The sequence below is a fragment of the Oncorhynchus mykiss genome, chromosome 9 (assembly GCF_057628025.1).
Source record: "Oncorhynchus mykiss isolate SJ-2025 chromosome 9, ASM5762802v1, whole genome shotgun sequence".
NCBI lineage: Eukaryota > Metazoa > Chordata > Actinopteri > Salmoniformes > Salmonidae > Oncorhynchus > Oncorhynchus mykiss.
In genome coordinates, this window is record NC_143030.1 from 56,467,532 (window position 1) to 56,484,719 (window position 17,188).

Consider the following 17,188-nt stretch of genomic DNA (forward strand, 5'->3'; position numbering starts at 1 on the left):
ACCCAACAAAATGTGGAAAAAGTCAAGGGGTATGAATACTTTCTGAAGGCACTATATGTGTCTGGGCAGACATTTTACAATATATTTCAGGAGATAATAAAGTAAAGCAAATCTCCATACTAATACCCCCCCGCCACCCGTAACCTGACCAAAACAAAAAAAAATGCTTACTTTGTGCTTAAATAATTTATGCAATTTTAGCATTTATATATAAATGTTTTAATAAGCTGCTCGGAGCAAAGTGGCCATTAACAAAACACACAGCTGTCCAATGGGCTAAGCTCGGCAGATCAATTGCTCTCTTTTATGACATGATAAAATGCTTTTAAAGCAATTTACACAAATATGGAAAAAAATGGCTTTGTGTGCTTCATTTATTCATAAGGACGGGTATAAAAAAATAATAAAAATGTCTTACAAAAGCCAGACAGGGGAAGATGGTCCCGGTCCTAACTGGAACGGACTTGCTGCCCTCTCTACAAGGACATAAAGTTTCATTAACGATGCACACAGTCAAAGGCAATTTAGCAAACACAGTGTGCAAAAGAAAACATCAGCATATTGCACAGTGCTCGTGTATTAGGAGGACCTTGCTTGTTGTTTCTCAATTTGTATTCTTTTGGAGGGGGGGGGGGGGGGGACTTTACCCTCCCCTTGTCCAGTGTCACCCTGACCTGTACCAAGGTAAGTGGAGGTTTAGTGGCAGGAAGTATGGCTTCTGAAGGGGCCTACAAAGGTCTTTCTATACATATGTCACAGACACTGTGGTGAGGGCCCTTATGGACATTGAGGAGGACAAAAGGTGGAGCTATATGGATGAGAAGAGAGAGACATGGTCCCTCACCAAAAGAGACTACATCAATAAAAAAATAAAAAAAATGTTCTCAGTCATATGACTGCCCTACGAGACCTGTCACCCTACGAGAGTAACTTCCACACTTCAAATGTTTATACTAAATATGTCCACCGTTTCAATGGGTCTGTTGTACACGCGCACATACGTGTTAACACACAGACAGGGAAGAACTGGTCATAGAGCAATTCTAGTGAATGCCAGATGGGCTGGTTCATTTTTAGCCCAGTGGGCCTGTCTAAATTGAGGGTTTTACGCAAAAGGGGCCTTCAGGTGAAAAATGGGCTGGTGTGTCAGAAATGCCCTGGCCGATTTCTGGTCCCAGTTCATCCCTGCACACAGACACACACACGCACTCATCTCCAATTATGCACAGTAGCATAAGGGGAGGCTGAGTTGGTTGGAAGGCTAATCTCATTTCAAAGCATTTTCACTTCATGTGCCGGCAGACAGACAGACAGCGTGCCTCGCCTGGACCCCTCTCCTCTCTCCCAATGCAGGGCTGCCACTAGCACTGAGGGCCCTGTGTTTGGTACACATGTCAACATTTGACAAAGCATTACTTTTCCACCACAATATTCCGCTGCTTGGGCCTCCGAAATGAGGGCGCTAACAAATTAGCCTTTTATGTTTATTTGTGTGTGGGTGTGTCGGAAAAGGGGGGGTTGGGGGCAGCTCATTTTCCAGGCGTCGTATAACCGAACTGAGAGCAGATAGATTGAACGTTTCGGAGTCACGATTCTTCTCCTGATTGCCCTGGCTGTCTATTGTGCAAAACACGGCCCTCCCTCCCTCCCTCGGCCAAAGACAGAAACATAGTAGACTGGATAAACACTATTTTATGCAGTAGACTAGATGAATCGCAAGACAGTAATTACAGTGTTTCTCTCTGTCTCCCGGCAAAACGGTACTGTACAGGCTCACCTCCTTGACACCACACTGCAGAGCCATGTACTGTAAAATTGCAGGTGTGTAACATGTTTGTCGATGCTTCCCCTAAGCCGATAAATATAAATATTACCACCTGATGACAGACAAACAGGGTTTATGTGTTTATCATTTGAAGCTAAAATAAGACTAATACGATTGGATGGTATGTATCGTGTGATGCAAAACATTGCATGGCGGCTTTGAATAAAAGTTGGGAACTTTTTTGCTATCCTTGCAGTTTGTCCTCCCCCCTCATCAATGTGGCAAAAATAACAGGCTTCTGTCCCAAACTAAACATTCCCACACTATAGCCTGCGTTTGGCTAGATCTCTAATAGCAATACGCTCACACTGCACTGATCAGGGCCCAACACTTCCTGCTTGAAAAGGCACTGTTTGCTTTAGTTTGGGCATTTGGACTTGGCTTTTGAACTCAGCCAGACCTTTGTATTTATATTGTACTTATTATGGATCCCCAAAGGCAGCAGCTTTAACAAAATATTTCACAATAAATGTAAGAGTTTCATATAAATAATACATGTTAATATGCCATATGTAGTATATGACAATATAATGTCACACAAATACATATTAGCATATTATTTGCAATTTCAATTGAAACGAAGAGCATTCTAACATCCATTGTTGTGAAAAGTGCTAAGGTTGGTCTCCGAGACTAATGTCTCCGGAAATGGGGTCATCAGGACAGACGACTGGGGTAGATGTCCAGTTGGGCCTCTTTCTTAACCCCTCACTTGCCTGTCTGTCAATCTATGCACCAGCTAATTACAATGACGAGAGTCAAGTATCCACTGAAACACACACACACACACACACAAAAAGTGAACCATCATCCGGCCGATCTGTGCCCCAGATGTACTGGGCAGTAAACCATGATGCTGTCAATGTCCAAGGCTTTAAAAAGCACAATTAAGGGAGGGACACTGCTTGAATAATGCATCATTATTGACCCTTGTTTGAATTCCTCTGAAAGGTACATTAAGATATAGAAACGTGGAAGGAACGCAGGGGGGAAAAGAGCGTCTCTCTCTCTCTCCATGCTTCCCTAATGCACTCTCCTGCTGTACTCTGACTTCCTGTGGACCCCTAATGTGCCCGCTCGCCGGCTGATGAAGACTGCAGTTAATGAGGCCCCTGTTTCTGAAATGAAGTATCTCTGAAACCATCAACAAGCATTACTATCAAGCTCCTGCCCCCTGATCTCATAACCCTCCCCTCCAATACACACACACCACCAACCCGAGCCCCCCTCCCACACCTCTCAGTGCCACCATGGGTTCAGGCAGCTGGGCTAGACAGGGGGTTGGGATGGTGTGGAGAGGAAAGGAGAGAGGAAGGAGATTTGAGGGTTAACTGTCCCTTAGGGGGCTATCACTGCACTGGGCAGCCATCACTGCTGGTGTCCCCGACTCGCAATTGACAACCAGGCCCTGACAGATTAGCATCCAGTCAAGACAAATCCATTCCTGGGCAACAATTAAAATAATCACTTTTGTGAATTTGGGGTTTTGTGTGAAAGGGTGGGGCAGTTGGTGGATATGGGGAGAGGAGGGCTTTTTAATGAAAATAAAATATTTGTGTTTGCATACTACCGTGGCTGAAACCTGGGAGGATTGAGCACATTCTTGATGTTTAATCACTTGCTCTGGGAATAATTCAGGGCTTCTAAGTTAGAATGCATTTTTAACATTTCCATTAGGCTCATGTAGAGAAATGGGGAACTAAGTTTATTAACAGTTAGAAACTCTCAAAGAAGCAAACAGACAATACTTTTTACATTTTATCTGAAGGAGGACAATCATCTTGTGCCTGTTTTCTGAAGAAAAAACCCTATTTCATTACAATGCCTGAAATAATAAGCATTTCAGAGGGAGGGGGGGGTGCCCTACTGAATGATATTCCACAGTATGGATAGAGGGCACTGGAATAATTAGGCGAGTTCTGCAACATCCCGAATGCCAAGGACAGGTGGATTAAAGTATTAAAACAATCGCATTTCAGTCTTGAAATAGTCCTGCACACGACTCAGCATCATGCGCTGAGTCCTGTTCAAGTTCAGCTGCCAGCCCCATAACGCCTTGGGAGAAAAAAATCCCAGAATCCCATTAGCTATTACGTATTTGCATCTCAGAAGACCTAATCTACGTCCCAAATTGCACCCTATTCCCAATATAGTGCACTACTTTTGACCAGGGACCTTTTTTACTTTTGCTCTGATCAAAAGTATGAAGGGAATAGGGTGCACTTTGGAAGGCAGTCCTACTGAAACGTGAGCAAATTTCACCGATGATTACCCTGTGTGTTCAATACAACAATACATGATAAAACAATACATGATTGAAAGGTAGTCTTCCAAAATCGTACAGCCTGCAAGGGCACATTTTTGCATCCTGTTGGTTTTCGAACACTGGCATTTCATGGCGGAATACGCGATCACAATCAATCGTCTCTACTTACAAAGTAGAAGTTTAACAGTTGTCCACTGATTAGAAGGCTGTGAATCGGGCTTCAAGCAAGGGGGAGAGGGAAATTGCAAACGTCACGGGTTAAGACAAAGTTCATCCCTGATTCTATTTACAGAGGAGAATTAATAAGAGCTAAAGGTGATAATGGTGCTAGCACACTCAAACATTAAGGCTGAGTGATTTTTTATTGAATCAAAGGGACAAGTCTGTACGCAGGCATTGCAATCAAAAGGGACCTGTGTTTCCTGTATCTTTTCCAATGCTTTGAAAAAAAATACAAATCTAAGGTCACATCAAGCAATGGACTGCTCTTTCTCACGATCCATATAACTGCCTAAATACCCAAGTATATTACATTTATATGTCAGTAATTTAGCAGATGCTGTTACTCAGAGCGACTTACACTAGTACATTTTCATACTGGTCCCCCAATATTCCAATATCTGTGTTTAGAACGGAATACAGAATCCTGACAGCGCCAATCTACTTTTAAGTGAAGATGTGGAGAGGAAGGTTAAGAGAACTCGTTAAATTCTTTTAAAAATTCCATTAGTGAGCTCTTTGCTAACGTGGGATTTTATCGGAGAACCACTTTCTTTATAGCAACCAAACTTATTTCATCAGCATAGGCTGCAAATGGACAGCTCTCTAAACTTAAGCACCCATTTAGATGGCTAAGAGGACAGGAAATACTGGAAAAGGACAAAAGAGACAACAGGTACGAAAATAGAAAACCTACATATTTCTTTACGGATATTGCCTTTTACTCATACACATATTCTCTTTCCACATTTGTGTTACTTAATTCTCAAACCACAGAATGTGTGTTGAAAATACATAGCCAAACATTATGTTTGTCCCTTGAAACACCATACATTACAGTAACCAAGACATGAATTAGAGAAACAACAACTCTGATTTCTTACAAATGACAATAATGAAGGTTAGCCCTGATGAAATCTAAGCCTCTTAGCTGAACACGTGCCATCTGTGCCCACAATATTGCACCCTGGGAACCTTCCTACTGTCTATCACTTACTCTCCAAAAGAGGGACGGAGAAATGGACTTTAAGTAGGAATCCCCAGGTCAACGTGCTTTCGCAGTCAGGCCTTAACCGTGGAATGTACCCGACACAACTGACAACAAAAAGGAAGCCTCTCTCTCTTGCCGCTCGCCAATAGAGAGAGAGAGAGAGGAACCTGTGGCCTTCAGTCTCCCAGCAAAGACGCACTTAACCAACTCTGACAGCTGCCAGCTCCTTGACAATTGGGGTCAGTTAAAGGAAAAGTAGCTCAAGTTTGCAGGGGAGATTTGGCTCCACGAGATGTTCAGGAGCAACTGCCCACCGCAGCATCAAAGGGGATTATGGGGACAAGGCCATCTGTTGCCAGAACCGGCGCAAGCCCTTTTATGTCTCGGCTCGTGTGCACAGAGAGTGAGAGAGAGACAATACCTCAAGACCATGGCTCCATCCCAAATGGCACCCTTATCCCTGTGAAGTGCACTACCTTTAACCAGGCTGGTCAAAAGTAGTGCACTACATAGGGAATAGGGTGCCATTTGGGACACAAGCAATACCTCCCTAAGTTGTAGAAGTGGGAGTGGAGTGAACCAGGGCTGGGTCAGGACCACGTGTTGGCCTCAGATGAAGGGGTTAAGGACATTACTCGTACTAGGACAAGGTGATGTCATGAATAGGCTGAGTGAGCGTTGAAAATGTGCCCAATGAAATCGAGTGAAAGCACTGGAAACAAATAGATCACATGGTATTGCACGTGGTATTGCAATACGATGTGCAAGTGACCTCATCTTACGTCATACTCTACTTCCTGGGTCATGTCCCAGGTATTTTGAATACGCTTCAAGATTATTATCATTATCATCAAATTCATGAAAACACGTCATTTAAGATATAGAAAATGATATTTCTATTAGTGTATTGATTTTCTCATACCCAATGAATTCAATTTAAATATTTGACACAAAGAAGTAAGACAAAAAAGTTAAAAAATCTAATTTGAACTACAGTTGAATTGAGTTTACATACATTTAGGTTGGACTCATTAAAAGTTGTTTTTCAACCACTCCACAAATTTCTTGTTAACAAACTATAGTTTTGGCAAGTCGGTTAGGACATCTACTTTGTGCATGACACAAGTAATTTTTTCAACAATTGTTTACAGACAGATTATTTCACTTATAATTCACTGTATCACAAATCTAGTGGGTCAGAAATTTACATACACTAAGATGACTGTCTTTAAACAGCTTGGAAAATTCCAGAAAAAGATGTAATGGCTTTAGAAGCTTCTGATAGGCTAATTGACATCAATTGGAGGTGTACCTGTGGATGTATTTCAAGGCCTACCTTCAAACTCAGTGCCTCTTTGCTTGACATCATGGGAAAATCAAAATAAATCAGCCAAAGCCTCAGAAAAACAATTGTAGACCTCCACATGTTCGGTTCATCCTTGGGAGCAATTTCCAAACACCTGAAGGTACCACGTTCATCTGTACAAACAATAGTACGCAAGTATAAACACCATGGGACCACGCAGCTATCATACTGCTCAGGAAGGAGACGCATTCTGTCTCCTAGAGATTAACATACTTTGGTGCGAAAAGTGCAAATCAATCCCAGAACAACAGCAAAGGACAATGTGAAGATGCTGGAGGAAACAGGTACAAAAGTATCTATATCAACAGTAAAACAAGTCCTATATCGACATAACCTGAAAGGCTGCTAAGCAAGGAAGAAGCCACTGCTCCAGCCACTGCCATAAAAAAGCCAGACTACGGTTTGCAACTGCACATGGGGACAAAGATCGTACTTTTTGGAGAAATGTCCTCTGGTCTGATGAAACAAAAATAGAACTGTTTGGCCATAATGCCCATCGTTATGTTTGGAGGAAAAAGAGGGAGGCTTGCGAGCCAAAGAACACCATCCTTACCGTGAAGCACGGGGGTGGCAGCATCATGTTGTGGGGGTGCTTTGTTGCAGGAGGGACTGATGCACTTCACAAAATAGAAGGCATCATGAGGCAAGAAAATTATGTGGATATATTGAAGCAACATCTCAAGACATCAGTTGGATGCAAATGGGTCTCCCGAATGGACAATGACCACAAACATACTTTGAAAGTGGTGTCAAAATGGCTTAAGGACAACAAAATCAAGGTATTGGAGTGGCCATCACAAAGCCCTGACCTCAATCCCATAGAAAAATTGTGAGCAGAACTGAAAAAGCCTGTGCGAGCAAGGAGGCCTACAAACCTGACTCAGTTACACCAGCTCTGTCACTTATTGTGGGAAGCTTGTGGAAGGCTACCCGAAACGTTTGACCCAAGTTAAACAATTTAGTAGGAAGTTTACATACACCTTAGCCAAATACATTTAAACTCAGTTATTCACAATTCCTGACATTTAATCCTAGTAAAAATGTCGTCTTAGGTCAGTTAGGATGTCAGAATAATAGTGGAGAGAATGATTTATTTCTGCTTTTATTTCTTTCATCACATTCCCAGTGGGTCAGAAGTTTACATACACTCAATTAGTATTTGTTAGCATTGCCTTTAAATTGTTTAATTTGGGCCAAACTTTTCGGGTTTGTGGATTTGTGGAGTCATTAAAACAGGTTATGTAAGTGTATGTAAACTTCCGACTTAAACTGTAAACGACTTTGAGCGTGGTATGATCGTTGGTGCCAAGCGCGGCGGTTCCAGTATCTCCCCGAAATGGCCGGCCTCCTTGGGCTTTTCACGCACGACATTGTGTAGGGTTTACCGAGAATGGTGCGACAAATAAAAAACATCCAGTCAGCGGCAGTCCTGTGAGTGAAAACAGCTTGTTGATGAGAGGGGTCGAAGGAGAATGTCAAGAATTGTGCAAGCTAACAGCGGGCCACAAACAGGCAAATAATGGCCCAGTACAACAGTGGTGTCCAGAATGGCATCTCGGAACTTACAACTAGTCAGTGCTTGCCACGGATGGGCTATTGCAGCAGACAACCACACCGGGTTCCACTCCTATCATCTAAAAATAAGAAGAAGCGGCTCCAGTGGGTACGCGCTCACAAACACTGGACAATTGAGGAGTGGAAAAACATTTGTCTGGTCCGACAAATCCCGGTTCCTGTTGAGTCATGCTGATGGCAGAGTCAGGATTTGGTGTGAGCAGGCCATGGCCCCATCCTGCCTGGTGTCAACGGTACAGGCTGGTGGCGGTGGAGTAATTGTGTGGGGAATGTCTTCCTGGCACACATTAGGTCCCTTGATATCAATTGAACAAGGTTTGAATGCCACACCTTGTAGAATCTATTCCCCAAAGAATTCAGTCTGTTCTGGAGGCAAAGAGGGTCCGACCTGTTACTAGATGGGTTTCCCTAATAAACTGGCCACTGAGCGTATATATTAAATGACCACATTTTTATGACTTTGATGATGCATTCTTAGCCAACGAGGAATACGGAAGTAAAATTGACGCATCACTTTCATATGGTATATGGACCCGAATGGACTTCGATCTTCCTCTCTCCATTTCTCTCTCCCTTTCTCCCCCTCCCTCTTTCTCTGGGTTTATTGGCAGACTATGCTAACCATTTTCTTGCATCTAATTTGTTTTGGGTCCTGTTCCTAGCGTCCCCCATGAATGTTTTTCCTCAATAGTCTGCTACCTTTTAGCTCGGCAGCTCAGCACTTGACCCGTCTGCCGTCGCTTATTTCCAGCACTCTAATTGTCCTTTAATCACATATCAACCTGTCACTTAAAGACCCGGAAATTTGCATATTGTATAAAACACATTTTTCTTTAAAGCGTGACTGGCTGTGAATGCGGCTTTCTCTCTCTCTCTCTCTCTCTCTCTCTCTCTCTCTCTCTCTCGCGAGTCTCTCTCTCAATCTCACTTCAACAGCCATACACACCAGGATATACCTGATATTCTCAATTCAGGTGGTTTCGACGGTTTTGTTAACAGTATAGGTTGACACTTAACGTTTTAGACTGGGGGCCAGTGACAGAAGCGATTTGGCACACACACCAGTAAGGAGTGAAACTGGAGGTGACAGTGAACATATACGTGTTATAAGTAATCAATTAGGGTTAATAATGTATCACTTTAAATGTAACCTTCATTTGTAGCACTCTGATAACACTATAGCAAATGTCTGCTAAGGGCTGGTTAGCCCTTAGCAGACTGCATTTACATTATCGGCACAAGCCGTGTTATGGATGAGCGGTGGCGAGATGAGGGGGAGGTGGGGGAACCATGTTTTAGGGCCCAAGGAATGTCAGTCCTCTGGAGAGCCCCACTTCTAATTACAGAAAGGGGGAGAGAAAGCTCTTTGTTCCACCTTTTATTACATGGATTGATAAAACGGGATCCGGGTGGGGCCAGCTTTAGGGGGGAAGGGGTGGAGGAAGGATCCTCAGGGCAGATGAGCCTGGTGGAGAGGGGGAGAAAGGCGCTCAGGCCCTATTTTTAGAGGGCGTTTTAATCCTGTTAGGGGGGCCCCCGGTCGCCCTACGGCATTTCGGCTTCCCAGAGGCCCTTGTGCCTGGAGAGTGGCTCTAGCGGTGCATGGTGGTAGCGGTAGCAGCAGTAACGGTGGGTGGGGAGTCCTAGCAGCACCGGCTGGGCTAGTCTGTAATTAAGTGTCTCTTTAGGGGGTGTGGAGGACCATGCCGAGACCCTCTGCGTCCCAAATGGCACCCTATTCCCTATGTAGTGCACTACTTTTGGTCCGGGACCCATAGGGCTCTGGTCAAAAGTAGTGCGCTACGTAGGGAATAGAGTGCCATGTGGGGCGCAGGCCCTGTGTCACAAACGCCACTTAAAATCTCCAACCCAGGAGAGGAAGAAGTGTGACTCTCATCCACTCTGGAAGCCAAGGTGCCCTGTGGTGCTTTTTTATTTAATATCACTCTCACACAGAGCACAGTCAGATTGATGCCGTAGGATATTAGTAGGGTTATTGTATGATATATGTAAGTAGCATATAAACTACAGTAGAATGTAGCAAGCTTTATCAGAGCATGCATCTACTGCTCCTTTGCTACTTGGAAACTCAAAGGAAAGCAGAGCAACCATGGTAGGTAGCCCAAGCGGAAAGTTTGGAGTTGCGAGGCAAGGATGGCACTGAAACAATGATGCGTGTGTGTGTGTGTGTGTGTGTGTGTGTGTGTGTGTGTGTGTGTGTGTGTGTGTGTGTGCATGTGTATAAACGACAGAGGTGTTAAGCTGGGATGAATTTGCTTCATTGAAACGTCCATGTTAACCCCACCAAGTGCCTTGCCTCCTTTTCTTCCCCGACAACAAACCAAGACGTTTCAAGACTGTCAAACGCATTTTCCAGAGAGCTGAGAGGGGTAAAAACAAGAGGAAGATCTGCCATGCGCGCGCACACACGCACACACACCCACTCACTTGCGAGGCTGTCAGGTAAATTAGATCTGAAAGCTGACAATTTCTGACCATATTTCCTTGATTATTTCGAACAAATGCACACCAGCCGCTCTCAGGAGATTAAAGTGACATAAAAGTCTTGTGTGGGAGGAGGGAGGGCAGAGAATCCAGGTCACCCCCATTTGTCCCCCTGCCTGACAGCAGCTATATCGCTATCCAATCCAATAAAAGTCCCCCCCCCCCTCCTTTTGCTTTAATTAATTTTACAGCTAGCTTGCTTAATTACTTTCAATCAAAATCCTCTTGCCATCACAAAATTAGAAATGGTTCAACTCCATTAGTCTAAATTCTTCATTTACATACACAAAGACTGTCAGCTCTTGCTAAGCAAACGGCCTCCTGCTTGATGAGATTGTTTTTTTTAGTCTCTCTCTCTCTCTCCCACTCTCTCTCTCTCTCTTTTTTTTTTAAAAGGAGAAAAGTAGCATAAAATGATTTGATCCCTCACTTAAGATGTTCCGCATCTAAAAGGAGTTCAGGTGTGCAAATAGGTGCAATGCATCCAGGTTAACAGAGAGTTTTCACTGCCCTCCCCTTAAAAGGCATCTATCTAAGTACATTGTATATTCCATGAGTTTATGAAAGATGACCAGAATTGCCAAGCTTGACTGAAGCAAGCCAATAGGTAAATGTCAACGCATGCTAACTAGTTCCTCGGCATGAGATTAGCTATTACTTTACCGGGCAGTAGAAAAGCTGCCGATTACCCAGTGACACATTGTGGCCTATACATCTGGCCCCTCTTTGTGGCTGGGTGTCACCGTAGTGTCACCTCGGCTCAGTGGTAGCGCCAGAGCTCGTCAGCTGCTGCTGGGGACACAACGTGATTTTTATCTTTTTTCATTTTAGAGGCCCTGGCCCGCACGATAATTTCAACTCGGAAGGCGGGCGTTCTCCCTCTCCATCACACACACTGCCCAAGGCCTGCACATCATCAAGAATTAAGGACATGCAGATACAGAGATACAGTGTTGTGCGCTGACTGACCATGGACCCACCCCCTAGCCGTTTAACTAGGTCCCGAGACGGTGATGGTGGATTTGAGTGGGGTGTGTGTATGCACTCACTGATGTATTTCACTACTACTAAAGAGTACCAACACTTAAACCAATAGCTGGCCCGCCATGCAAAACACTCCCATAGGCCTACACACGCAGTGCTGCTGACCGTTCTCCTACTGAGCGTGTTATGGTTTCCTGTAAACATGAATACTGTATATACTGTAGGGCCTGTGTAAAACCACAACAACTCTAATTGGCTTTGATGTGGTCTCCTATTGTCTGACTAAGGGATAAGATCACCTTACAGTTTCCCCATCTCGTCCTTTGAAAAGTAGAGGGTGAGAAAGGAACACCTTGGAAAACGGAGGAACTTAGATTTGTAGCGTTTCACCCCTTAATGGTACGTGACACTCTCTCAACGCTTAATCGTTGTAAAACAATCCCCGCAAGTGACCACTGGCTGGCTCCTCGTAAAAGGACCCGTTGTCCTGCCTGGCCCAAGTAGAGATACAATACAGGGGTTTACCCCACACTATTTCCATGTCTGCACTAACCACTTCCCCTGCCCTTTTTAACCATTCCCCATTAACACTGTTAATTATCCAAATCCATCATTCTTGGGGTAAATGAAGACTGCCTCTTTAATTCAATTTAATAGGATAATTTCCCAACTCACATTCACTTTACCCCCCCCCCCCCCCCCCACACACACACACACCCACTTTCCACCCCCTATCTCATGGGCTGGGAGTCTGCCATTGGTCGAGGGCGGGCGGGTGAGGATGAGTGGTAGGATTGGCAGTGAGGGAAGGATACACTGTTGCTCTCTCTTGTCTTTGCTATGCTGGTGGCAAGCAGCAGTTCTGGATCCTGTTCTGCTGTACACGCTGCCTGCCTGCCTGTCTGCCTGGGCCACGCACACACACACACACACACACACGTTCACACTACCAGCTATGCTCACCGGGGCTTGGCTAATCCTGTCACATTGGCCCACGCCAGCCGGCCTGAGGCCTCGAACAGCGGCCCGGTGCACCTCCACACTCCACCACTGCACTCCTTCACCGGCTCCTTTTTTCTCCTTTACTTCCTCGCTCACTTCCCTGGGTCACGGGTGGCAAGTCACGGCATGCGAGGGGAGAGAATGGATGGCTGGACAGTCCACTGGCCTGCTTGTACCTCAGCCAGGCTAGCACAGGCTAATAGCATAGCATAGCCTAAGACACTATTATTGTTTCATCAGAGCTAAAAATGTCCCAGCAACAAATATTTAACTAATTAGTCTGGGTCGGGCCCTTAGACTGGGTCGAGCAACTGGAAAATTGCCCTTTAATTTGAGGAATCTATAAATGTCTAGCTGTACGGTATCAAGAAACCACATTTTTATGTGTGATAATATACTCTCATGAAAATCATTACATAGGCTAAAATTGTCTATGACAATTTGATTGATGTAGGATCGACTGTTCGACTGTTTTTCTTTCAATGTAAAGTCTATATATTAGCATCATGTATATTTCTCACAGATGGATAGCAAAGCAACATTTGATACAACACTAAGTCTAAGGTAGTTTGTAGTCTTTATAGTTGAATTATTTTGATAAAATGTCTGTAAGTGTTAACTATTTATATGAGTATAAATATAATAAGTATAGAAAGAGATACACACACACACAAAGCACAAAGTACTGCGCCAGAACATTGTCCTCTAAATGCTCTTGCGACAGCCCAGAAATGGTTAAATATTGGCTCCCCCTCATCCAATTATTCAGTGTGAGGCTAAATTTGCCCCCATTTCCACAGTATACCCCATCCCCCCATGCCTAAATACACACACACACTTCCCTTAAAAATGTCCCAGACACTCATTGTTTAGCCATTTGAGACAGACTCTGGGAGAGTTTCAAATGATTTTAGCCATGATTTAATTTCGTTTGTTAAAGGGTGATGTCAGCACAATGGGAAGCGAGCCTCTAAATCCACCACATTCACCCAAAATGCCAAGATGAGATAATCACGGGTGACGTCTACGAAAACACTTATTATATTTGCCCATCGCCTGGCTGAAGCTGCTAAAACTCATCAGCGTTATTCGCTATTTTTCTCTGGGAACGAGAAGAAGAAAGAAAAAAAATCCAAACTTTTTGTCAAAACTGTCATCCCCTTTAAAGGGACAGTGCAACATTGTTATGGATGTAGTGGTGAGCTAGAAAAAGAAAGAGAGACAGAGGTTATTGGGTGAACACTGAATACTCAATCAGACAAAGAACGACTTCTGTTCTTACCAAAAGTTCATAAATGTAGTACATGAAATTAAAGACTAAAATGGTAGTTCATCATGTTTTCTGACAAAAGTTGAAAAGTAGATAGTACACAATTCTGGGCGTAACAAGATACACCCTTTATAAGGGAACAAGTGTAAAGGCTACTAATACATTGCCAGGACTGGTGAATTTCCTTGTCCATGTAAGATTTACCAAAGTCCCATAAAAGGCTTGGGGCTGACAACTCAGCAGATAAGAAATGGATCAACCTGAGCCTTTCTCATAGCTTAATTTAAATCCCAGCCCTATTTACACTCTGCAAACTGGCAATCCGTGTCGACTATGGAGGAGCATTGAGATATTTAAAACGATTAATGGCATACAGCTTCACCCTGAGCATGTAGGGCCGGATGAATGAAACAAAGCTGTTTTTCTCGAACTAGACTATAGCTTCTACTTTAAATACAACAGAGCGGGACACAGCCGAGACGCAATAATAATACATCACTCTAAATGTAGTTTACTGTATCATTAGGAAACAGGCAGGCAGACCATCCTGAATAGTGTTGGTACATTGAAACTCTAAAGTCATGATTGTTGGAGTTAACATAGTAAACCCAGCTAGCACAGAATGTTCCCTAAAGGTTCTCCTTCGGTTATTTGAAAAATTACTTCCCCACAATGTTCTGGGAACCAACATTTGTAAGCTTGGAACCATCCCACTGCTTGCAAAAAAACTATTGCTGAGGTGAAGCTATAATCTCTGGTTCAAGTCTCCTCAGACTAAAGCTAAAAGATAGGTCATTGTTTATAGTTAGCATGAGGCTAGCCCCTGGAGGCAGGAGTCGGGGATATAAAACACAGAGGCCGCTAGTCTCAGACAAGGATATTCTCACCGATCCTACCGCCATCTTGACCCTCCCCGGTTATTAAAAGACTAATCTGTTCCACGTGTCAATGTTAGCACTTTTAGCCGCCGATTAATAAAACAAGACCCCAGAGTGCTGTGTGTGCTTTTTTACTGCCCCAGGTTGTTTTGCATCAGTTTGTATTTTTAGGTTTCTGTCTTTGTTAATTCAACAGTCCCCCACGGTATTAGCATAAACAGTGTGAATTATTAACTTAGATAAATAATTATTATCTATCCACCCAATCCCCTGGTGAATGTTAGTTTTTGTGTATTTGTTTACTGCTAATACAGAGGCAGATAAGTATTTCAGTTGTCAGCAGAGAAAGAACATGCATCTCTTCATTTAGTTGCCTGATTTATTTTGCATTCATTCGTGTGATTTTTGGGGGGGATTGATACTATGGCCTTGTTTGTGTTGTACCCTGACCAGCAATCTAGGGATGCTAACACTCTCAGGCTACGGGGATCACTGATTAGACTATAGTACAGTGCTGCCTCTGCATCCTCAAGCATCGTAGAACTCCAGCGAGTGTGTGTTGTATGCTTGAACTAAGTGATGAAATCAAGAAACTTACACCCACTGAAGCCCGAAATGGCACAAAAAAAAAGAGTTTGAACCACAAGAGGAAGTTTTTACATTACTGCAAACAGAGGTGTGAAATGATAGCATGCCGGGGCAAAACAAAATGAACAACCACCACGGAGGAGAAATATACTGTACCTCCTTTTCTCCTACCTTCTTTCAATGTTGACTAAGCTTTACCGACTCGTATTGTCAACATGTGATCTTATACAGTGTGACAAAACATTGTGGGCTGTAAAGCTAGTTGATGAAAACAGAATGATGCAAAGCAACACAGGAGAGGATGGGGGGGGGGGCGGACTTAAAGGACGTGATTTATCTGGGCTTGATTGCATGTTAATCGAGGTTACATGTATTAAGTGGAATCTAATTGGAACAGACACTGGCAGTCTGACAGATTGACATGATGCAGATGGATTGAGAGAGAGAGAGAGAGAGAGAGAGAGAGAGAGAGAGAGAGAGAGATGGAAAGAGAGAGGCAGCAGAGAAGCAGAAGAGTGGCTACATGCCATACACAGAGGTGTGTCACTACGTTAGAGAAAAGAAAAGACAACAAGGCTAGTGGCACGAACGGAATAAGTCATTTTCAGCTAGGTAAACAAGTAAAAAGGAGCAGGAACTAAAAGAAGTTACATGGACCAATCGTTCCTAAAAAAGGAATAATCCTTGTGTGTTTTTATGACTGGTGATGGACAGGGTTGTGAGTGACAGTGTGCGACGCTGGAATTCACTCCCTTACAGCCCCAGTTGCCACAAACATTCATTTATTGCTTTATTGGAAATGACAAAAAAAATATCATCCCCTTAAAAAAACAGGAGGCGGAGGAGGGAGTTGAGGGCAGCTGCTGGAACATTTCTCACCTCAGGAGAGACGAGCAACTGCTCCACTGCTCCCATAACTCTCCAACTTTATGACAGGTGACAACTGGTTCGAAGGCCCTCTTCGCCCAAATCTGAGGCATTTAGCCTAGCTAGGGACAGAATGGACTGAATACCCCTTAGAATGTTACCAAGAACACAGGCACGCAGAAAGCCCACCTGTTTAGCAAGAGCAACTGGACTGAACTGGCAGTTTATTCTGTGCTAATATCTATCGAACTTAGAGGCTTAGTAGAGTGAGGGAAAGAGATACTGGAGGACTGATAATAGGAAAAGAGCATAGATAGTTCTGCTTTTAGAAACAGCATCACATTGCTGTCCATTTCTACTCTAGGATTGGAATTTGGCACTGGTATAACATTCTCCGAAGTGATATAACCAATAATACTGTGCTTAAACGCCAGCCTAGGAATCACAGTGTGGCTGGTTAGCCTCAGAGAATGTCCTGTGAATCAGAAAGGACAGTCACATTGTCATTACTTGAATGTGGGTTGAAAATACAGCACTAAAATGAGAGACTTGGCCAGCAATGACATCTATAACTTAATGTTAGTAGGGAATTTAAATAAAAGTATTTAAGGAGCGAGAGAGAGAGAGAGAGAGAGAGAGAGAGAGAGAGAGAGAGAAAGAGAAAGAGAGAGAGAGAGACAGAGAGACAGAGAGAGACAGAGAGAGAGAGAGAGACTAAGTGACCAAGTGAGTGACTGTGAGAGTGAGAGAGAGCGAGAGAGACTATAGGCATAATTTAGGGGGGGGGGGGGGGGGGGGTTACAGGATATACTGCAGCACTTGAAACTTCACTCGTCAACACGAAATGCTCAA

The 17,188-nt window shown here is 43.7% G+C and overlaps 1 protein-coding gene across 15 annotated transcripts in view; it reads right to left on the reverse strand.

Moving 5' to 3' along the window:
- The window catches only part of casz1 (castor zinc finger 1), a 260,657-nt gene that overhangs the window by 64,060 nt on the left and 179,409 nt on the right, over positions 1 to 17,188 (reverse strand). The gene's annotated exons all lie outside the window — the stretch shown is intronic.